Genomic DNA, 24,861 nt, shown 5'->3' on the forward strand with positions numbered 1-24,861 from the left:
AAAATATTCAATGACAAGCCAGCATATCCTAGCCACCGCCCTTCAGCTATCAACAAATGTCAATAATATAGAAGCAAAATGCTGCAGATGCTGAAAATCTGAAATAAAGACAGAAAATGCTGGAAAAACTCAGCAGGTCTGGCAGCATCTGTGGAGGGAGAAACAGAGTTAATGTTTTGATTCCAATATGATTCTTCTTTGCAACCAACGATTTTGGGTTCTGAAGAAGAGCCATATTAGATTTGAAATGTTTAACTCTGTTTCTCTCTCCACAGATGCTGCCAGGCCTGCTGAGTTTTTCCAGCATTTTCTGTTTTTATTCACAAATAACAGTTGAATGCCATTGAGTGGTTTAACACTGGGCCACCTTAGTGCCACCTTAGGCTTATACCCTCCCATTATGCCTTGGTGACTCTGATATCTGCAGCTGAGTGCTATGCCCCTTGCCTGGGCTGGTCTTGTTGGCTGTCCTTTGATGGTCCAAGACCCAACAGGCTCCGTCCTGCTGAAGGCCTCCTGCACTGGTGCAGGTGCACCCTCCTTGGCCTCACCTACTGGAGGCACTGGGGCTGCTGGCAGCGGGGAGGAGGAGTGGCATCGCACCTTTGGGGTGCCCTGAGATGATGCCCCTGGTCGGTTGGCTGGCGCTCCACCTCCCTATCAGTGCGCAATGGCATCTCACTGACTCCCAGAGGACAAGGGGCATCTGGAGGGAGGTCCAGGTGTCTCGCCCTCCTCACACCTAGCCACCACAGAATAGACCCCATGGCCAGAGTGGCAGAAAGCATGTCTGATAGCCATAGTGTACTGCTGGGCCTGCCTCTCCAGGGGGGTTAGCAACCATGGCTTGGATGGACTCCTCCATCACCCATACCATACTGCACCTGGCCTCTCGCGTCTCCACCAGATGCTCCCTTGCCTGTCGCTGCATCTTGTGGCTGTGATCAGTGGTCGTTCATCAGCATGGGCCTGCTCTCCAACAATCCTCTGACTATCAGGTCCTTTGACTCCATCAGCTCTGCGGTGTGTCTGTGATGTGCTCACCAGGTTGTGACCCTGAGTCTATTGCTGAGCCATGGGGCCATGTGTTGTTTGTTCTGAGACACCTCTCAGTAATTCTGGCAGTAATTTCTCAAGTCCAAAGGTTGTCAAGTGATGAGAGGATGACACGGTTTCTGAAGTTTAAATTTGCACTTTTTAATTCAAAAGTGACGATGTTGTGTTGCAGGGAGTAGATAACTGTCCAGATGCCGTTTATTAATGGCGATTCGGCCTTGTGAGCTGATGACAGGATTGGTGACTGCCCACCCCTGCCGCACAGTTAGTCGGGCCCCATGCCTCTCCTTATCTAACTGACTGACCAGCACGTGATTGTGCGTGGTCAGCCTCTCCCCAAGCAAGCAGCAGTCCAGCTCACTTACGAATCTGTTGTCGAGACCCTTGTTGCTGGAACAGAGTTCCACTCATTAACTCTGCTCCTCCCTCCACAGATGCTGCCAGACACGCTGAGCATTTCTAGAATTTTCTGTTTTTATTTCAGTAGTGATGTTGGTGATGATTGGTGCAAAAAAAGGACAAATTTCTCCGATGTGTGGATAACTCCGAGGCACAGATTTTGTTTGTTCTTGATAAGAGTCATAACATTCATTCTTAATCTCTGTCTGTTATTCCAAACTTTTATTTCCTCTATTCTCTTCTGCAGCAACTTTCACTCAGCAGATATAAGAGATATCCTTACAAGTGGAAGGTGCTTTCAAGGTCTGAATGTCAGAGGTCAGGAGCTAAATTGTGGCTACGTTAGCTTGTTATAGGCAGAGTGAAGAATAGCATTTAATTGTGAGTGCTTTGAAATCAAGCAAGATGAGAGGGAAGACAATTCAGAAAGCATCACTTGCTTTTAAGTTGGCCAGCATTTATTGCCCATCCCTAGTTGCCCGTGAGAAGGTGGTGGTAGTGAGCCACCTCTATAAACCGCTGCAGTCCATGTGGTGTAGGTACACCCACATTGCTGTTAGGGAGAGAGTTCCAGGATTTTGACCCAGCAATAGTGAAGGAATGGCATTATATTTCCAAGTCAGGATGGTGAGTGGCTTGGAGGGGAGCTTCCAGGTGGTGGTGTTCCCATGCATCTGCAGCCCTTGTCCTTCTAGATGGTAGAGGTCATGGGTTTGGGAGGTGCAGTCAAAGGAACCTTGGCGAGTTCCTTGGTGCATCTTGTGGATGATACACACTGTTGCCACTGTGCATCAGTGGTGGAGGGAGTGAATGTTTGTGGGTGGGATGTCAATCAAGCAGTCTGCTTTGTCCTGGATGGTATTGACCTTCTTGAGTGTTGTGGGAGCTGCACTCATCTAGGCAAGTGGGGGGTATTCCATCACGCTCCTTCCTCCACCCTTATTCCTTCACCCCCCCTAACTCCCTGCTCCGTCTTGACTTCTTCAACCTCAGAGCTCCCTTCTCCCCTGGGCTCCTTCCCTCCCCCCCCCACCCCCCCAAATTTCCTCCTCTCCTGGACCCCTTACCCCCTCAGAACTCCCTCCTCCCCCCAGACTCCTTCCCCCCTCCAAACTCCCCCCAGTCCCTGGGCTCATAAGAACATAAAAGACGCAGGAGGAGAAGTAGGTCATTCGAGTCTGCTCTGCCATTCAATGAGATCATGGCTGATCTGATAATCCTCAACTTCACTTACCTGCCTTTTCCCCATAACTCTTGATTCCCTTACTGATTAAAAGTCTGTCTATCTCAGCCTTGAATATTCTTACTGACCCAGCCTCTACAGCTCTCTGCGGTAAAGAATTCCACAGATTGACTACACTCTGAGAGAAGAAATTCCTCCTCATCTCTGTTTTAAATGGGTTCCCCCTTACTCTGAGATTATGCCCTCTGGTCCTAGACTCTCCCACAAGGGGAAACGACCTCTCAGCATCTACCCTGTCAAGCCCCCTAAGAATCTTATATGTTTCAATAAGGTCGCCTCTCATTCTCCAAAACTCCAATGAATACAGGCCCAACCTACTCAGCCTCTCCTCATAAGAAAATCCCTCCATCCCTGGGATCAACCTAGTGAACCTTCTCTGGACTGCCTCCAATGCCAATATATCTTTCCTTGGATAAGGGGACCAAAACTGTTCACAGTATTCCAGGTGTGGTCTAATTAGTGCCTTGTATAGTTTTAGCAAGACTTCCTTATTTTTATACTCCATTCCCTTTGAAATAAATGCCAATATTCCATTTGCCTTCCCTATTACCTGCTGAACTTGTATGTTAGCTTTTTGTGATTCATGCATGACATCCCTCTGTGCTGCAGCTTTCTGCAGTCTTTCTCCATTTAAATAAGACTCCTTCCCCGCCTCTGAACTCCCTCCTTCCCCTGGACTCCTTCCCCTCTCCACACTCCCTTCTCTCCCTGGACTCCTATGCCTCTACTTGGAACTCCTTCCTCCTGCCAAAGTCCTGTCCCGTTCTGAGCTCTTGCCCCCTTTTGAACTCCTTCCCTTACACCTTCCTTGCCCCTTTCACCAACTTCCTCAGTTGCTGCATCCTCCCCCACTATACCCTCCTCCCACTGTACTCCCTCCCCTCCCAACCTCACAACCCCCCTCCAACCTCACCACCCCGGTACACCTTCTTCTCAGTCAAACCTAGACCTTCCACTACTGTTCAGATTAGAACAAGTAATGATAGACATCCTTGAGTAAAATAAACTATTTTGTGTACCGTGGACATCCTGCCCACTGAGAGCTGCCAGCCAATCAGAGGCCAGCAGCTCGTCATTGCTCAGTAGCACCACCAGGGAAGTGGTGGTTGCTGCCAGTACTACACCCACCTGAGGACCAGGATTGCCGATGGACCCAAGTACAGGTGAGCGATGGCGGGAAGGGGGTCACGGGATGGAGTCATGGGAGGAGGGTGGGATCACGGGGGAGGGTGGGTTTGACAGAAAGGGCAGGCAGCAGGCCTCAGTGGGCACCCCCTTTTTCTGATATTAGTTCCCTTGATCAGTCCTTTGAGTGCCTTTGAACAAGGGACCAACCCCCCCACCCCCCTGCTCCAGAAGCCCGCAAGCAACCTGACAGGGTTAACTTTTCAGGCTTCCTGCATGGTGGGTCCTTCATTCCTGCTGCAGTTAGTGCTGCTCTGTCTGACTTCCTGTCCTCTGCCCGTTCCTCCTTCAGAACCAAGGGCAACCACTGGAAAAATGCCCATCACTTCCTTTCTCTTGATGACTCCTATCATGTGTCTAATAAGTACCAGCGCACTCACTCTTTTTAGGTGAAGTCCTCAGAGAGTCACTTGGGTAAATGTTGATAGTGTGCTGGTGAAGTCTAGACAAAATGGGTGGAATTTTCCACTCCCGCCAGCAACTGGAATTCTGGTGGGCAGGGGCACTTATTTGGCGGGAGGCAAACAATCTATTATCCGACAGCGGGGCAAACTGTTGAAATTTTGTTTTCCCGATTATCAAGGCGGGTTAAAGAGCTTCCTGGCAAACAATGTCGGGAACCCCATTTGCATGCATGAGCATCTCATGCAGCTCGTTAAAAGGCTACCTTACCAGAATTAAGTTCACCTTCCAAATTAAGTTCCCCGCCAGAGAGAATTTAGAACGTTCAGTTTTACAACTGTATATAAGATGCATGAACCTGGCAAGCTTCACCTCTTCCATGACTTTGAGGTAGGTTTTGCTTTCTCCTTCTTGGGGACTTCACACAGCTGAATCACAGAATTGTTATGGTGCGGAAGGAAGCCTTTGGCCAATCGTGTCTGTGCTGGCTCTCTAAATGAGCACTATGACACGGTGTCATTCTCCTGCCTTTTCTCCGTAACCGTGCACGTTGTTTCTATTTAAATAATCCCCTAATGCCCTCTTGAATGCCTCAATTGAACTTGCCTCCACCACACTTCCAGACGGTGCATTCCTGACCACAATCACTTGCTGTGTGAAAAAGTTTTTTCTCCCATCAGATTTGCTTCTTTTGTAACTCGCTTTAAATCTGTGCCCTCTCATTCTTGATCTTTTTACGAGCTACTGTATCCAGCCCCCTCATGATTTTGAACATCTCTATCAAATTTCCTTTTAGCCTTCTCCTCTCCAAGAAGAACAGTCCCAACTTCCCCAATCAAGCTTTATAACTGAAGTTTCTCATCCCTGGAACCATTCTTGTAAACCTCTTCTGCACTCTCTCCAATGTGTTCACATCCTTCCTATAATGTGGCCCCAGAACTGTACACAATACTCCAGCTGAGGTCTAACCAGTGTCTTATATAAGCTCAGCATAGCTCTTGTACTCTATGCCCCTATTAATAAAGCCTAGGATAAACCTGTCCTGCCACCTTTAATGACCTATGCACATATACACCCAGGCCCCTCTGCTCCTGCACCCCCTTAAGAATTGTACCCTTTATTTTATATTGTCTTTCCATCTTCTTCCTACCAAAATGCATCACCTCACACTTCTCCGCATTGCACTTCATCTGCCACCTACCTGCCCACTCCACCAACTTGTATATCCCCTCTTGAAGTTCCACACTGTCCTCCTCACAGTTTACAATGTTTCCGAGTTTTGCAAAGTTTGAAATTGTACCCTGCACACAAAGATCTAGATCATTAATATCTATCAGGAAAAGCAAGGGTCCCAATACTGACCCCATGGGGACCTCCACTATAAACCTTCCTCCAGCCTGAAAAATACCCATTGACCATTACTCACTTTTTCCTATTACTCAGCTAATTCTATATCCATGTTGCTACACTCCCTTTTATTCATATTGAGTGCCTGTAGCAAACACTACATCAAGGCTGCACAAGGGAGGCATGTGAAGGCTGGACATGCAGGCAGACTTATGGGGCAAGGATGTGGAGAGTGCCTGGGGAAGGGGGGCAATGTCAGGGGAAGTGGGGGTGGGAGAATGTCTGAGGGAGAGGGGGTGAGAGTGCCCAGGGAAGTTGGGGTGGGGTGTCTCTTAGAGGTAGGGTCAGTGGTGTCGATGATGGGGTCCTTGGGGATGAACTGAAGGTACTGGTGATAGAAGGGAAGAGTTATAGTCAGAAGGGGTAGTGGGATGTGGTCCGGGATGAGAATCTGATTGGTGAAGGTCTCATCAGGCGATTCACAGAGGAGGACTAGACAAGTGGCTCAGATAACAGGAGGAGGCAGGGTCAGGATAGGCATGGGGACGGTAACGGGTGTCGGCTCTGAGGGGAGGAAAGGCATGTGGAGGTGGATCGTGGTAGAGTAGAGAGTAACAGTGAGGCGGTTTGGGGAGGTTCAAGGGTGACAAATGGAGAGGAATGGTGATATTGGCTAGGTCCATGGTGATTGGGGGATGGTTGTTGGACTGCAGCAGTTTAAGAAGGCAGTTCACCACCACCTTCTCAAGGGCAGTTAGAGATGGGCAATAAATGCTGGCCCAGCCAGTGAAGCCCACATTCCATGAATGAAAAAAAAAACAGGGGGAGGGTAGAAGGTGGTGGAGCGAGGTTGAAATGGCGTACATCATTTTTCCAAACTGATTTCACCACGCAGTTAGTCAGTCAGTTTTTGGGTGGGTGGAATTCAAGGTCAGCACATGTGGCTGATTAAAGAGACACCCTAATAATTACAAGGCACATGTCAACCGTGCTCACTTGTGTTCCGCTCTCTATGGTTAAACCTGCGTTAAAGCAGGTTTGTTCCCGACTCATTTGTCCCATAACATTGAGATCCCAGCAAGGTGTGGAGCTGCCGTTCATTCTGGGCCATTTGCCATCAGCTGCAGTCAGAGGCAGGGGTGAAGGGAGGGAGGGAGGTGGATGTCTCCAAGGGGCATGGCTGGTGGAGAGGAAACCAACTCATGACTCCAGACCTCCATCTGTCTGGGTGAATGGCCGTGGCTGACAAGGGATCATGTGGTTACTCTTTCTATGCTGCCAAGGCAATGGTATCTCGATAGAGTTTCGAGGGCGGTGGAGACAAGTGGAAAAGTGTCCGCCTGAGCCTAATTACACACGGCTCTCATCAGCCTGGTCAAAGAGCAAGTCTCCACATGCAGGAATGTATGAACAGGAGGAACACGCATCTCTGGTCCTCCAGGATGTTCTTTGCCTGGAAGGGATGGGTGGAGATGCCATGTCTAGATGGAGGCCAGGTGAAGGGTTTAGCACTGGCCTGCTGGCTTTGAGAATGAGGGAAACCTGTAAAGGACATGCTCACTAAATGTATCGCTTCAATTCGTTCATACACCCACTGAGGCGTTGATGATGTAGGCTGCAGGCAACCCTGATGAGGAGAAGGAGGGTCCATCACTGGTTAGCACAGGGCCAGGAGGTGCAAGGGCCTGATCAGCAAGAGGCAACCGGACCTTTGGAAGGTCAAGAGGCTGGTGAACATAGACCACTGCAATGGCGAGCATTGGCCTGACCGTGGGTGTATCGCTGGCTGTGCTCTTATCTAGAGCAGAGTGAAAGGCAATGCTGGAGGCACCATCGTACCTCCTGGGATGTGGTTGCTCACATCTGCCAGCTTCTGCACTATGAGCTGAGGCCACAAGGACTGTGGAGGAATAATATGGAGCTCCTGGCCTGCATTGAGTGAATGTCTGTCCCGGTGCTGTTTAAATATGGCACCAGGACCTTTGACCCAATGAGGTAATGGTGGGGCAGGCAACTTCCTGCCCTTCCTGCCACGAGATTCTCTGAGCTCCTCACGGATGCGTAATTACTGAGCTGAAAAGCGGAAGATTGCGCGTGTTTGCCTGTCCCGGACAGCCAGCAGGAATCATTCAAACTTTCCTGCCCGCTACCGGAATTAGTCTCCAGAATGGAAAATTCTGCTCAATGTCTCAACAGGATCTCCCAATGTGTTTCAAAAATCCTCTCAAACCTCCAGCAGCAAGTGAAGAGCACTCAACAGCCTGCCCCATATACATAATGGATGAAGTATGACTAGACACTTCCCTATCTCCTCTACTGCAGGGCCAATAGTGGAAAAAGAAATCCCTGGAATTTCCATCTCCATCTCCCTCAGGTGATGGAAACCCAGGAGATGACATGGATCGTGCCTTTGTTGCCTGATAATCCACTTACCTTCTAAATGATGCAACTACTGCCCCATTTAGGAGCCTGTCCTGCTGCCTCTTGAGTGCGAGAAATAAATCCTCACAATTGTCCTGACCAATTTTGTTTTTATCCCTCAACCAATAAAACAAATGATCATTTTCACATTTGCTGTTTTTGGGGGCTTGCTGAGCGCAAATTGGCTGCCACAATTACAAACATACGAACAAACGAATTAGGAGCAGGAGTAGGCCACTCGGCCCCTTGAGCCTGTTCCGCCATTCAATAAGATCATGGCTGATCTGATTTTAACCTCAACTCCACATTCCCGCCTACCCCCAATAACCTTTCACCCCCTTGTTTATCAAGAATCTGTTGTGCTCTGCCTTAAAGATGTCCTGCCTCAACCACCTTGAGGAAGAGAGTTCCAAAGTTTCACAACCCTGTGAGAGAAATTTCTTCTCTTCATCTCTGTCTTAAATGGATGACCCCTTATTTTTAAACAGTAGCCCCGAGTTCTAGATTCTCCCACAAGAGGAGACATCCTCTCCACATTCACCCTATTAAGACCTCTCAGGATCTTATATATTTCAATCAAGTCATGTCTTACTCTTCTAAACTCCAGCGGATACAAGCCTTTTCTGTTCAACCTTCCCTTGTAAGACAACCATAAGATTCCTGGTATCAGTCTAGTAAACCTTCTCTGAACTGCTTCATTTACATCCTTCTTTAAATAAGGAGACCAATGCTATACAAAGTATTGCAGATGTGATCTCACCAATGCCCTGTATAACTGAAGCATAACCTCCCTACTTTTGTATTCAATTCCCCTTGCAATAAATTTCCTACATTATAACAGTGACGACATTTCAAAAAGTACACTTCATTGACTATAAAATGCTTTAATACAATCTGAGGTTGTGAAAGGCACTATATAAATTCAAGTTCTTCCTCTCTTTTTATTTATTTGGTGGCAAATCACATCTTCAGGAATCCCAAAACACTTCACAATTGATGAACTACATTTGAACCGCGGTCACTCGCTGACTTATATTGGCTTAAGTTAAGCATTCTCATCCAAATCCCTCCATGTCCTCACCCCTCCCTATCTCTGTAATCTCCTCCAGCCCTCCGATCCTCCAAGATATCTTCGATTAAGGCCTCTTGAACATCCCTGAATTTAGAAGTTCCGCCACTTCAGCTGACTTGACCCACTCCCTCCCTAAATCTCTCCGCCATTTTCCCACTTTTAAGTTGCTTTTACCCTAATATCTCCTTTCCCACTTTTAAGTTGCTTCTACCCTAATATCTCCTTGTGTCAAATTTTGTTTGTTAATGCTCCTATGAAGCACCTTGAGACGTTTCACTGTTAAATTTGCTGCAAAAATGTAAGTTGTTGTTGTATTCCAAGTTGACCTGGCAGCCATCTTGGTCATATACCATGAACAGCATACAAATGAATAACACGACAATCTGTTTTTGGAGCTATTAATTTAGGAGGGAATGTTGGCAGAACACCAAGAGAATGTCCTACCCCTTCCTCAAATAGTGCGGTGGGACAAATCACAAAGAAATGGAAAATTACTGGATGGAACATTGTTGAGAGGGCATGCCTGACAGGCCTTCACTGAGTGTAAGGGGAAGGTGAGCAGTCACTTCATAACATCATTTATAAGGGAATTAGATAATCATATAAGGGTGAAAAGAATAGAGGCAATGGACTTGTGGGAAGAGTGGATAATGCCATTTGAAGATCGAATGCTAACACAGGCCTGATGGAAAAAAATGGCATCTTTCTATCCTGCAATGTCTCCAATTCTAAGAGTTACAAAGGCTCTGACATTTGATCTACTGAATACGTGTTTCAGTGCATCATTTGGTCCATAAATAGAATGTGCACTCCAACTCAAACACACAAACCTGTCTCAATTACACCAGTCACTGTCATCAGTCCAAGCTGAGCTTAGTGAATTTTATATCTTATCACGTTAGAGGTCAGGACACTATACGTGTACATAGTGAAATACTTAACAAACTTCAACACTGGCAACACTCAGTTATACCTGCAATAGGTACACAAATAGCAAGTTAGGGTGAATTTTCATAGCCTTTTGATAATTCAATAACAGTAACTATGTTTTCACACTGTCCTCTGCTCTCAGTGCTTATCCATCACTGTACATGCTCTCATATCTCCAGCAACTGATGTATGACGGAATAGTTTGTCTTTGCCAATTCCTGCTGCCAGCAAATGCTGAATTCAATAACTTATTTCACTGCTTACCAAATCAGGAAGGTTATTCAGAGTGTTCTAGATTCACAGGGGGACATTTGCATAAGACCCAAAATAAGGCACAGGAATCACAATGGGCAAACCTCATGCTACCAACTAACTTAAATACAGCCCAGCACTAAATGTGCAACTGTGTGGCTGTGTGCCTTAGCAGGGGGCTCAGCTACGTGTGACACTAGCACCACTTAAAGGGGAAGCACGTTCTCACTATAATTCCAGTACAGCATATGGAAGAAATTCTGAGTAGGAAGAAGAGTGTGGTATAACAGAGCAGTGAGTGCATGCTTTCCGATTAAATCTGGAGTCAGGCAGGGCTGTCCTCTCTCGCCTGTCCTTTTCGTGTGCTGCATAGAACCCTTTGCCGAGTCCATCAGGAAGGATCCGGGCATAAGAGGAGTGACGATCCCAGGCAGTGGAGGCACTCAGGTAAAAGCCTCCCTGTACATGGACGACGTCGCCGTCTTCTGCTCGGATCCGCTGTCGGTGCGCAGACTGATGCACGTCTGCGACCAGTTCGAACTGGCCTCGGGAGCCAAGGTAAATCGTGGGAAGAGCGAGGCCATGTTCTTTGGGAACTGGGCTGACCGATCCTTTGTCCCCTTCACTGTCAGGGCTGACGGCCTGAAGGTGCTGGGGATATGGTTCGGAGGGACCGGGGCATGCGTTAGAAACTGGAAGGAGCGAGTGGCTATGGTGAAAAGGAAACTGGGCATGTGGGAGCGACGCTCCCTCTCCATTGCGGGTAAGAACCTGGTCATCAGGTGTGAGGTACTCTCGCTGTTGCTGTACGTGGCGCAGGTCTGGCCCATTCCACACTCCTGCGCGATGGCGATCACTCGAGCCATCTTCCGCTTTATCTGGAGGTCGAAAATGGATCGTGTCTGCAGGGACGCGATGTACAAGCCTCTAGATAAAGGGGGAAAAAACGTGCCCAACACCGCCCTCATACTGATGGCCACCTTTGTGTGTGGCTGCATCAAGCGGTGCGTAGACCCTCAGTACGCAAACACCAAGTGTCACTACGCGCTGAGGTTCTACCTGTCCCCGGTGTTGCGAAGGATGGGTCTGGCCACGCTGCCGCGGAACGCTCCAAGTTGTTGGACCGTGCCGTACCACCTGTCCCTGGTGGAAAAATTTATGCAGAAAAACACCTTTGACCACAAGTCCATCAGGCAGTGGTCAGCACGTAACGTCCTAGAGGCCCTGAGGGATAAGGAGAGGGTGGACCCTGTGGGATGGTTCCCCGAGCAGACTGTCAAAGTCATTTGGCAGAATGCCTCATCGCCAGAACTTTCCAACAAGCACCAAGACGTAGCTTGGCTGGTGGTGAGAAAGGCCCTCCCCGTCAGATCCTTCCTACACGCCAGGAGTCTCACCCCCTCTGCACGATGCCCTCGAGGTGGCTGTGGTGGGGAAGAGACCGTTGTTCACCTCCTTGTGGATTGTGCCTTTGCAAAGAAAGTCTGGAGAGAGATGCAGTGGTTGCTGTCGAGGTTCATCCCGAGCAGTTCTGTGACACAGGACTCTGTGCTCTACGGGCTGTTCCCAGGGACACACACCGAGACAAACATCGACTGCAGCTGGAGGATCATCAACTCGGTGAAAGACGCGCTTTGGTCTGCCCGAAACTTGTTGGTCTTCCAGCACAAAGAGTTGTCCCCGACCGATTGTTGCGGACTGGCACAATCCAAAGTCCAGGACTACGTGCTGAGGGACGCACTAAAGCTTGGGGCAGCTGCCGCAAAGGCGCAATGGGGAAGGGTCGCTGTCTAAGACCTTTCTACCACAGCGCACCGAGAGACTGGGAACTGTTTAGAACCCCTCGGGCGGTACAGATCAAAATGAAAGGCTGTAAATGATTGTAATATTGTTTGTACTGATGCACCTGGTGATACATTTTGTAAAAGTTTAACCTGGATTGTACCCTTGTAATGTTGTTTTTGAAATGGTTTTGAATGTGATTGAAGATTTTTTATGAATAAAGTATATTTTTACAATAAAAAAAAAAGTGAGTGCATGCCGACTTCTGCTCGGATCCGCTGTCAGTGTGCAGACTGATCAACATCTGCGACCAGTTGAAACTGGCCTCAGGAGCCAAGGTGAATCGTAGCAAGAGCGAGGCCATGTTCTTTGGGAACTGGGCTGACCGATCCTTTTTCCCCTTCATCGTCAGGTCAGACGGTGTGAAGGTGCTGGGGATATGGTTTGGAGGGACCAGGGCATGCATTAGAGACCGGAAGGAACGAGTGGCTATGGTGAAAAGAAAACTGGGCATGTGGGAGCGATGCTCCCTCTCCATTGCGGGTAAGAACCTGGTCATCAGGTGTGAGGCACTTTCGCTGTTGCAGGTCTGGCCCATTCCTCACTCCTACCCGATGGCGATCACTCGAGCCAATCATCACTTTATCTGGAGGTCGAAAATGGATCGTGTCCGCAGGGACGCGATGTACAAGCCTCTAGATGAAGGGGGGAAAAACGTGCCCAACATCGCCCTCATACTGATGGCCACCTTTGTGTGCAGCTGCATCAAGCCGTGCGTAGACCCTCGGTACGCAAACACCAAGTGTCACTACGTGCTGAGTTTCTACCTGTCCCCGGTGTTGCGAAGGATGGGTCTGGCCACGCTGCCGCGGAACGCTCCAAGTAGTTGGACCGTGCCGTACCACCTGTCCCTAGTAGAAAAATTTATGCAGAGAAACACCTTTGATCACAAGCCTATCAGGCAGTGGTCAGCACGCAACATCCTAGAGGCCCTGCAGGGAAAGGAGAGGGTGGACCCTGTGGGATGGTTCCCCGAGCAGACTGTTAAAGTCATTTGGCAGAATGCCTCATCGCCAGAACTTTCCAACAAGCACCAGGATGTAGCTTGGCTGGTGGTGAGAAAGGCCCTCCCCGTCAGATCTTTCCTACACGCCAGGAGTCTCACCCTTTCTACATGTTTCCCTCAAGGTGGCTGTGGTGGGGAAGAGACTGTTGTTCACTTGTGGAAAGTGCCTTTGCAAAGAAGGTTTGGAGAAAGGTGCAGTGGTTTTTGTCCAGGTTCATCTCGAGCAGCACGGTGACACAGGACTCTGTGCTCTACGGGCTGTTCCCAGGGACACACACCGAGACAAACATCAACTGCAGCTGGAGGATCATCAACTCGGTGAAAGCGCTCTTTGGTCTGCCTGAAACTTGTTGGTCTTCCAGCGCAAAGAGTTGTCCCCGACCGAGTGTTGCAGACTGGCACATTCCAAGGTCAAGGACTATGTGCTGAGGGACGTAGTAAAGCTTGGGGCAGCCACCGCAAAGGCGCAATGGGGAAAGGTCGCTGTCTAAGACCTTTCTGCCATAGTGCACCGAGGGGCTGGGATTTGTATAGACCCCTCAGGCTGTACGACTCACATTGAATGTATGCAGTGAATATTACATGTATCATAATTGTATTGAAGCACCTCAGAGTGCAACATGTTCTATGTAGATAAGTTAAATACCATTGCATTGTCTAACTGTAATGACCATGTTGAAATGTCTGTAATGTTCATTCATTGTATTGAAGCACCTCATGATCTATGTGGAAAACTTGAATACGGTTGCACTTCTTGTGATGGCCATTTTGAAATGTTTTGTAATGTTCTTTCAGATATTTTATGAATAAAGTATATTTTTTTAAAAAGTGTGTGCTGCAAGATTCTCTGATGTTGTTGTGGAGGCCTTGGTGTAGGAGGTGGACAGGAGGAGGGAAGTCCTCTTCCCTCAGGAGTCCCTGAAGGCAGTGGGAACAGATAGTCATCACTGTCAATGAAAGAAGTTTGCCCCTGAGGACCTGGATAAAGTCAGTGCAGGAAGAAGTTCAGTGATCTCACACAAGTGCTCAAGGTCAGTGAATTCATTCTCAAATATCGACCAATAACCCCACAGACTGCTTAATTCACCACCATCCCCTTCATTCACCTACCAACATTCTCTTATGTACGCCTCATAGCCTCACCCCACTCTCACACACTTAGTACACCTGCAAACCTCACACCCACAGCTTGCACATACTGCCAGCTATTCAACTGTGATAGCCACATCACCCAAAGAGATTGCACCAAGCTCACTGACAGACTTCCTTCTGCACAGCAGGATCTAACTGGTGGGAGACAGGCACAACTTCATGTCCTTATTCCCACGGAGGAGATGGTGCTGGCCATCATTGGTGAGGTCATTGCCAGTGGTTGGGCTGAAACTGTAGGTTTTGATGGTTCCCTCTCACATCCCACTGTCCCCCCCTAATCCCATGGGCTCTTCTGATTTACAAGTTACAGATAGCATAAGCGTGTACTCCTTACTTTCTCCCCACTCCCCTACCCTTGTGCCCTTCTCCATTTAGCTGCCGACAAACTGGCCCACTTGGCAGTGGTGTGGGGGCTTGAAGGACAAGGGCAGTAGATGAGACACCATTACTCACTGCCAGACTCACAGGCACCAGTCAAATACTGACACTATGTGTGCTTTTGAGAATAGCTTTGAGGTGGAATTTGCAGATGGTGAGCTACCGGGCACGAGTGGTCTGAAGTCCGGGCCGGGGGAAACAGTAGCACACTCACCAGCTCCCTGGAGTGTGAGATCACACATGAATTACAGGTTGTGGATGAATACGATTTTGCTGCTGCCGATGGGATGTCCAGCGTTGAGCTGCTGAAGCTGTTCTGAATCTTCCCCATCTAACCTGCTGGTGGGACCACACAACATGATGGGGAATATCCTCACAAGGCATATTGGTCACTTCTATCAATACTGTGATGGACAGATTGGTGAGGGCGAGATTAAAATAAGAGATCCAAAGTAAAAATAATTAATTGGGGAAGGGCCAACTTCCATGGGGTGAGAACAGAGCTGGTCCCGGTAAATTGGAATCAAAGGTTGGCTGGCAAAGCGGTAACGGAACAATGGTCGCTTTTAAAGAGGAGATGGTCAAGGTACATTCCTATGACGGTGAAAGATAGGACAAATAAATCCAGAACTCGTTGGATGATGACACTGGTAAAGAATAAGAAGAAGCAGAAAAAGTACATTTGACAGATGTCAGGTTGATAATCTAATGAGAACCAGGCTGAATATAGAAGGTACAGAGTTGAAGTGATTAAAGAAATCAGAGATGCAAAGAGAGAGTATGAGAAGACACTGGCAGCTAACATAAAAGGGAATCCAAAAGCTTTCTATAGATATATAAATAGTAAAAGGAGGAGTGGGGCTGATTAGGGGCCGAAAGGGGATTCATGCATGGAGGCAGGGGGCTGAGATACTAAATGAGTATTTTGCATCTGCCTTTATCAAGGAAGAGGATGCTGCCCAGGTCACAGCGAAAGAGGAGGTAGCTAAGACACTAGATGGGCTAAGAATTGCTAAGGACGTGGAATTGGATCAGCTGGTTGTACCTAAATTTGATAAGTCACCAAGGCCAGTTGAGATGCATCCAAGGATACTGGAGGAAGTGAGAGTGTAAATTGCAAAGGGACTGGCCATTATTTTCCAATCTTTCTTAGGTAAAGGTGTAGTGCCAGAGGACTGGAGAACTGCAAATATGTAAGGTGTAAGGGTAAACCCAGCACTACAGACCATTCAGTTTACCCTCAGTGGTGGGAAAGCTTTAAGAAATGACAATTTGGGACAAAATTAACAGTCACGTGGACAAATATGGATTAATTAAGGAAAGCCAGCATGGATTTGTTAAAGGCAAATCATGTTTAACTAACTAGCTTGTGTTTTTTGATGAGATAACAGAGGGTTGATGAGGGTCATACATTTGATGTGGTGTACCCGGACTTCCAAAAGGCATTTGATAAAGCGCCACATAGCAGGCTTGTCAGTAAAGTTAGAGCCCATGGAATAAGAGGGGCAACGACAGTATTGATACGAAGTTGGCTGAGTGACAGGAAACAGGGAGTAGTGGTAAATGGTTGCTTTTGAACTGCCGGAAAATGTATAGTGAGGTTCTCCAGGGGTCAGTACTAGGACTGCTGCTTTTCTTGGGGCAGGATTTTTAGGTTGGAGTGTGGGCGCAGTCGGTGGGCTCGGGAGCGGCCGGGGAATGGACTGCTGCCTGCGATCGCCCCCCAACCACAATTTCACGCTGACTGGCCAATGAACGGCCAGCTAGCATGAAACATGCGCTGAGAAGCTCAGCGCTGCTGGGGTGGGGGCACGGGGAGGACGGGTGCTGATGTAAGCGCAGGCGCGGAGGAGCGCGGAATGAAAATTCCCTGAAAGCAGAGAGCTGCCTCAGGGAGCTGAAGAACAATAAAGAAAGATCTTGAAATCTGGAAAAAAAATGCCCACACATCAGAATCAGTCACCTGAACATATACATCATGAAAATTCTGTCCATAGATTTTTATTTTTTTTATTCAGCAACAGAAACTTCATCCCGCCCTTGGATGAAGTTTCATCAAAAATGCAAAGTCCGCCTGGCAGATTTACCCTTGTAAGATTGGACGGACCACGAAAAATAGGGGGCAATTGGAACTTTAAAGGGCTAATTACCCTCTTGATTGTCAGCGGACACGCTTCCAACTTCCGCGTGACCGAAACATTGTGCGAATGCGGGATGGTGTGGGGGCGCTTGCCCAATGACATCATGCGCTATTTTACACTCGAGCAGGCCGGGTGCACACCCGCACGCTGAGCTCAAAACCTTGCCCTTTGTTTATTCCCATGACCTGGCTTATAGGACACTATGTCAAAATTTGTGAATGACACAAAACATGGAAATTTTGTGCACTGTGAGGAGGCTGAACGAGGTTAAGGTACAGATCAGACATGGCCTCATTGATCCCCTCCTTCAATGCTTCCCACCCCACAATAACACTGCCTCCTGTCTTTCCCATACTTACATTGGAAGTCTGAGGGAAACAAATCATTTCCTGATGTTGCCACCTACACCATAAACAAGCCAGTCTCACACCGCAGCCCCCACACCCACAGACCGGGGATGCTGCATCTCACCCCCTACCAACACCACCGCCTCTCCCTGCCTCCCCAACCCCCACCCCTGGAAACCATTCCATTTGTCCAGCTGACCTTGTGACACAGCTGCTTTTTCAAAGCTGTCTCTTCCTGGAGAGCAGCTGTTTCGTTGCCAGCTTACAGCAGCTCCTACTTTTACATCGTGCACTCCCACTGCAGACTGGATTCCTTCCTTTACACTGTACATTCCCATTCCGGACCAGACTCCTGCTTTTACAGCTGACCCTCCAGCAGCTACACTCTGCCTGATTCTGCTCTGCTTCTTGTCCTCTGAAGAACCAGCTATTCAAACTGTCAATTCAATTATTTAACAGGACTGCTCGATCCGAGATCTTGTAAAACTTTTCTTCTGCTGAAACTCCAAGTCTTCAATAATACCCTGAAGAATTTTGAGTGTGGTGAGTATATTTTTTTTTCTCCTGTACACAGTAGATCAGGGATTAAAAAGGTAAATATAAATCGGAGGGGACATGTCCTCCAGCTGTCATTTATTTACAAGAGAATAGCCAACCAGAGCAGTTACATTAAATGTTTTAATTCCCTCCAAAACAGTCTTGTGACGTGACAAGCTATGCCACTGGTACACACATTTACAGCACTGGCACACACACACTTACAGCACTGGCACACACACATTTACAGCACTGGCACACACACACTTACAGCACTGGCATGCACACTTACGGCACTGGCACTGACATATTTATAGCACTGGCACACACACATGTACAGCACTGGCACACACACATTTACAGCACTGGCACACACACACTTACAGCACTGGCATGCACACTTACGGCACTGGCACTGACATATTTATAGCACTGGCACACACACATGTACAGCACTGGCACACACACATATACAGCACTGGCACACACACACTTACAGCACTGGCACGCACACTTACGGTACTGGCACTGACACAGTTACAGCACTATCACACACACATGTACAGCACTGGCGCACACACACTTACAGCACTGGCATGAACATTTATGGCACTGGCACTGATACATTTTCAGCGCTGGCTTGCACACACTTACAGCAAGGGCACTGACATACTTACAGCACTGGCACATGTACACTTATAGCACTGGCACAAGCACACACACTTGCAACACTGGCACTGTCTCTCTCTATCTCACACACACAAACAAACTTACAGCACTGGCACTGACACAGTTACAACACTGGCACACAGTCTCACAGCACTGGCACTGATACATTTACATCACTAGCACACGCACACTTAGACCACTGGCACTGATATATTTACAGCACTGGTAAAAACACACACTTACAGCACAGTCACTGATACATTTCCAGCACTGTCACACAAACACTTACAGCATTGGCACAGACATACAGCACTAGCACTGATATATATACAGCACTGTCACACACATACTTGCAACACTGGCACTGATACATTTACAGCACTGGTAAAAAAACATGCACACTTACAGCACTGGCACACACGCACTTTTAACACTGGCATTGATACATTTACACCACTGGCACGAGCACACTTACACCACTAGCACTGATACATTTACAGCACTGGTAAAAACACACACTTACAACAATGGCACTGATACATTTACAGCACTGGTAAAAACACACACTTACAGCACTGGCACTGATATATTTACAGCACTGTCACACACACACTTGCAACACTGGCGCTGATACATTTACAGCATGGGTAAAATGCACACACTTACAACACTGGCACACATACAAACTTACACCACTGACACTGATATATTTACAACACTGGCACATGCACTCTTACAGCACTGGGACTGATACATTTACACCACTGGCATACGCACTCTTACAACAGTGGCACTGATACAGTTACACCACTGGCATACTCACACTTACAGCAGTGGCACTGATACATTTACAACACTGTCACACACACTTACAGCACTGGCACTGATACTTTTACAGCACTAGTAAAAACACACACTTACAGCACTGGTATATGCACACTCACAGAAATGGCATTGATATGTTTTCAGCAATGGCACATGCACACTTGCAGCACTGGCACATTTACAGCACTGGCACACACACACCAATTCAGCACTGGCACTGATGTATTTGCAACACTGGTAAAAACAGATACTTACAGCACTGGCATACACACACTTACAGAACTGGCACTGATACATTTACAACACTGGTAAAAACACACACTTACTGCACTGGTACATGCACACTTACCGCACTGGTATATGCACACTTACAGCAATGGCACTGATACATTTACAGCAGTGTCATACACACTTACAGCAGTGAGGAGGATAGCCTTAGATAGGGAGGATATCGACGGGCTGGCCAGATGGGCTGATCAGTGGAAAATGGAATTTAATCCGGATAAGTGTGAGGTGATGCACTTGGGCAGGACAAACAAGGCATGGGAATACACGATGAATGGTAGGGCCCTGGGAAGTACCAAGGATCAGAGGGACCTTGGTGTGCATGTCCACTGGTCCCTTAAGGTAGCGGGACAGGTAGATAAGGTGGTTAAGAAGGCATATGGGATACTTGCATTTATTAGCTGAGGCATAGAATATAAGAGAAGGGAGGTTATGCTGGAACTGTATAAAATGCTGGTTAGGCCACAGCTAGAGTATTGCGTGTAGTTCTGGAATCTGCATTATTGGAAGGATGTAATTGTACTTGAGAGAGTGCAGAGGAGATTTACTAGGATGTTGCCTGGGCTGGAGAGTTTTAGTTATGAGGAGACGGGTTATTTTCCCTGGAGCAGAGGAGATTGAGGAGGGACAGGGTTGAGGTGTATAAAATTATGAGGGGCATAGATAGGGTAGACATGAAGGAACTTTTCCCCTTGGTGGAGGGATCAATAACCAGGGGGTATAGATTTCAGGTAAGGGGCAGGAGGTTTAGAGGGGACGTGAGGAAGAATTTTTTCAGCCAGAGGGTGGTGGGTATCTGGAACTCACTGCCTGAAAGGGTGGTAGAGGCAGAAACCTTCATAATATTTAAGAAGTATTTGGATGTGTGCTTGAGATGCCATGACATATGGGCCTAGTGCTGGAAAATGGGATTAAAATAGTTAGGTACTTGTTTGACTGGCGCAGACTCAATGGGCTGAAGGGCCTTTTTCTGTGCTGTAGATCTCTATAACTCTATGGTGTACGCACATTTACAGCACAGGCACATGCACATTTACAGCACTGGCATAGGCACACTTACAGCAATGGCACTGACTCATTTACAGCACTGGTAAAAAGACACAATTACAGCACTGGTACATGCACACTTACAGCACAGGCACTGATATATTTGCAGCACTGACACATGCACACTCACAGAAAAGGCACTGATACGTTTAGCGCAATGGCACATGCACACTTGCAGCACTGGCACACACACATTTACAGCACTGGCACTGATAGATTTACAGCACTGTCAGGCACACACTTACAGCAATGGCACACGCACACTTACAGCAATGGCACACGCACACTTACAGCACTGGCACTGATACATTTACAGCACTGTCACACATACTTACAGCACTGCCACTGATACATTTACAGCACTGGTAAAAACACACACTTACAGCGCTGTTGTACACACATTTACAGCACAGGCACTGATGTATTTACAGCATTGACACATGCACAATTACAGAACTGGCACAGATACGTTTACAGCAATGGCACATGCCCACTTGCAGCACTGGCACTGATATATTTACAGCACTGACACACACACACTTACAGCAATGGCACTGACTCACTTACAGCACTGTCACACACCTCCGGCACTGGCACTGATACATTTACAGCACTGGTAAAAACACACACTTACAGCACTGGCACATGCAAATTCACAGAACTGGCACGGATACGTTTACCGCAATGGCTCATGCACACTTACAGCACTGGCACTGATATATTTACAGCACTGTCACACACACAGTTACAGCACTGGCATGCACACACTTATAGCAATGACATGTGTACACGAACAGCACTGGCACACTCACATTTACAGCAAGGCACTGATAGATTTACAACACTGGCACACACACAGTTACAGCACTGGCACATGCACACTAACAGCACTGGCATACGCACACTTGCAGCAATGGCACTGACTCACTTACAGCACTGTTACACACCTCCAGCACTGGCACTGATGCATTTATAGCACTGACACATGCACACATACAGCACTGGCACTGATATATTTACAGTGCTGTCATACACTTACAGCCCTGGCACTGATACATTTACAGCATTGGTAAAAACACACACTTACAGCACTGGCGTACACACATTTACAGCACAGGCATTGATATATTTACAGCATTGACACATGCACAATTACAGAACTGGCACAGATACGTTTACAGCAATGGCACATGCCCACTTGCAGCACTGGCACTGATATATTTACAGCACTGTCACACATACATTTACAGCACTGGCACTGAGATATTTACAGCACTGTCACACACATACAGCAATGGTACATGCACACTTACAGCAGTGGCACTAATATATTTAGAGCACTGTCACACACACAGTTACAGCAATGGCACATGCACACTAACAGCGCTGGCGCATGCACATTTACAGCAAGACACGGATATATTTACAGCACTGTCACACACACATTTACAGCTCTGGCACTGAAATATTTACAGCACTGGCACATGCACACCTACAGCACCGGCACTGAAATATTTACAATACTGGTAAAAACACATACTTACAACACTGGCACACGCACAGTTACAGCACTGGCATATGCACACTTACAGCAATGACACTGACTCATTTACAGCATTGGCACACACACTTACAGCACTGGCACTGATATATTTACAGCATTGGTAAAAACACACTTACAGCACTGGCACATGCACACTTACAACACAGGCAATGATATATTTACAGCAGTGGCACAGGCACACTCAGGAACTGGCACTGATACGTTTACCGCAATGGCACATGCACACTTGCAGCACTGGCACACACACATTTACAGCACTGGCACATGCATTTACAGCACTGGTAAAAACAGACACTTGCAGCACTGACACACATGCACTTACAGCACTGGAATTGATATATTTACAGCACTGTCATTCACACACCTACACAATGGCGCTGGTATATTTACAGCACTGTTACACACACTTACAGCACTGGCACTGATATATTTACAGCAGTGGCACATGTACACTTACAGAACTGGCACTGATACGTTTACAGCACTGGCACATGCACACTTGCAGCACTGGCACACATGCACTTACAGCACTGGAACTGATATATTTACAGCACTGTCATTCACACACCTACAGCAATGGCACACAGATAGTTACAGCAATGGCGCTGGTATATTTACAGCACTGTTACACACACACTTACAGCACTGGCACTGATATATTTACAGCAGTCACCCATGCACTGGCATTCGCAAGCTTATAGCAACGGCGCAGATACATTTACAGCACTGTCACACACACTTACAACACTGGCACTGATACATCTACAGCATTGGAAAAAACACACACTTACAGGACTGGTGTACACACATTTACAGCACTGGCACTGATATATTTACAGCATTGACATATGCACAATTACGGAACTGGCACAGATACGTTTATGGCAATGGCACATTCCCACTTGCAGCACTGGCACTGATATATTTGTGGCACTGTTACACACACAGTTACAGTACTGGCACACGCACACTTACAGCACTGGCACTGACTCATTTACAGCACTGGTAAAAACCGACACTTATGGCACTGGCACACATGCACTTAGAGCACTGGCACTGATATATTTACAGCACAGTCATTCACACACTTACATCAATGGCACCCACACACTTACAGCAATGGCACTGGTATATTTACAGCACTGTTACACATACACTTACAGCACTGGCACTGATATATTTACAGCAGTCACCCACGCACTGGCATTCGCAAACTTACAGCAACGGCGTGGATACATTTACAGCACTGTCACACACACTTACAACACTGACACTGATACATCTACAGCATTGGAAAAAGCACACACTTACAGGACTGGTGTACACACATTTACAGCACAGGCACTGATATATTTACAGCACTGTCACACACATACTTACAGCAATGGCACATGCACACATACAGCAATGGCACTGATATATTTACAGCACTGGTAAAAACACACTCTTACAGCACTGGCACATGCATAGTTACAGCACTGGCATATGCACACTTACAGCATAGGCACTGATATATTTACAGCAATGACACACACACACTTACAGCAATGGCACTGGTATATTTACAGCACTCTTACACACACACTTACAGCACTGCCACTGATATATTTACAGCACTATCACCCATGCACTGGCGTACACAAACTTGCAGCAACGGAGCAGATACATTTACAGCACGGTCACACGCTTTCACCACAGGCACTGATACATTTACAGCACGGTCACACACCATTACAGCACTGGCACTGATATATTTACAGTGCTGTCACACATTTACAGCACTGGCACTGATATATTTACAGTGCTGTCACACATTTACAGCACTGGCACTGATATATTTACAGTGCTGTCACACATTTACAGCACTGGCACTGATATATTTACAACATTGACATATGCACAATTACAGAACTGGCACAGATATGTTTATAGAAATGGCACACGCCCACTTACAGCACTGACACTGATATATTTACAGCACTGTCACAAACATACTTACAGCAACGGCACATGCAGACATACAGCACTAGCACTGATATATTTAAAGCACTGTTACACACAGTTACAGTACTGGCAGACGCACACAAAAAGCAACGACACTGACTCATTTACAGCAATGATAAAAGCCGACACTTACGGCACTGGCACACATGCATTTAGAGCACTGGCACTGATATATTTACAGCACAGTCATTCACACACTTACAGCAATGGCACACGTACACTTACAGCAATAGCGCTGGTATATTTACAGCACTGTTACACACACACTTACAGCACTGCCACTGATATATTTACAGCACTGTCACCTACGCACTGGCATACGCAAACTTGCAGCAATGGTGCAGATACACTTACAGCACTGCCACGCGCTTTCACCACTGGCACTGCTACATTTACAGCACTGTCACACACCCATACAGCACAGGCACTGATATATTTACAGCATTGACATATGCACAATTACGGAACTGGCACAGATACGTTTACGGTAATGGCACATGCCCACTTGCAGCACTGGCACTGATATATTTACAGCACTGTCACAAACACACTTACAACACTGGCACACACACACTTACAGCAATGGCCCTGACTCATTTAGAGCACTGTCAACACAATTCCAGCGCTGGCACTGATGCATTTACAGCACTGGTAAAACACACACTCACAGCAAAGGCACATGCATACTTGCAGCACTGATACTGATATATTTACAGCACTGTCACACACACAATTACAGCAACGGCACATTCACATT

The 24,861-nt window shown here is 47.2% G+C and overlaps 1 protein-coding gene across 1 annotated transcript in view; it reads left to right on the forward strand.

Annotated features, from left to right (window-relative positions):
• The first annotated feature begins 17,547 nt into the window (after positions 1–17,547).
• Positions 17,548–24,861, forward strand: part of LOC144695011 (catenin alpha-3-like) — a 1,693,436-nt gene continuing 1,686,122 nt past the window's right edge. The window contains exon 1 of the mRNA XM_078565866.1: positions 17,548–17,716. The gene's annotated coding sequence lies outside the window, so the exon portion shown is untranslated. The remainder of the gene's footprint in view (positions 17,717–24,861) is intronic.

Source organism: Cetorhinus maximus, chromosome 20 (assembly GCF_964194155.1).
Source record: "Cetorhinus maximus chromosome 20, sCetMax3.hap1.1, whole genome shotgun sequence".
Lineage (NCBI taxonomy): Eukaryota > Metazoa > Chordata > Chondrichthyes > Lamniformes > Cetorhinidae > Cetorhinus > Cetorhinus maximus.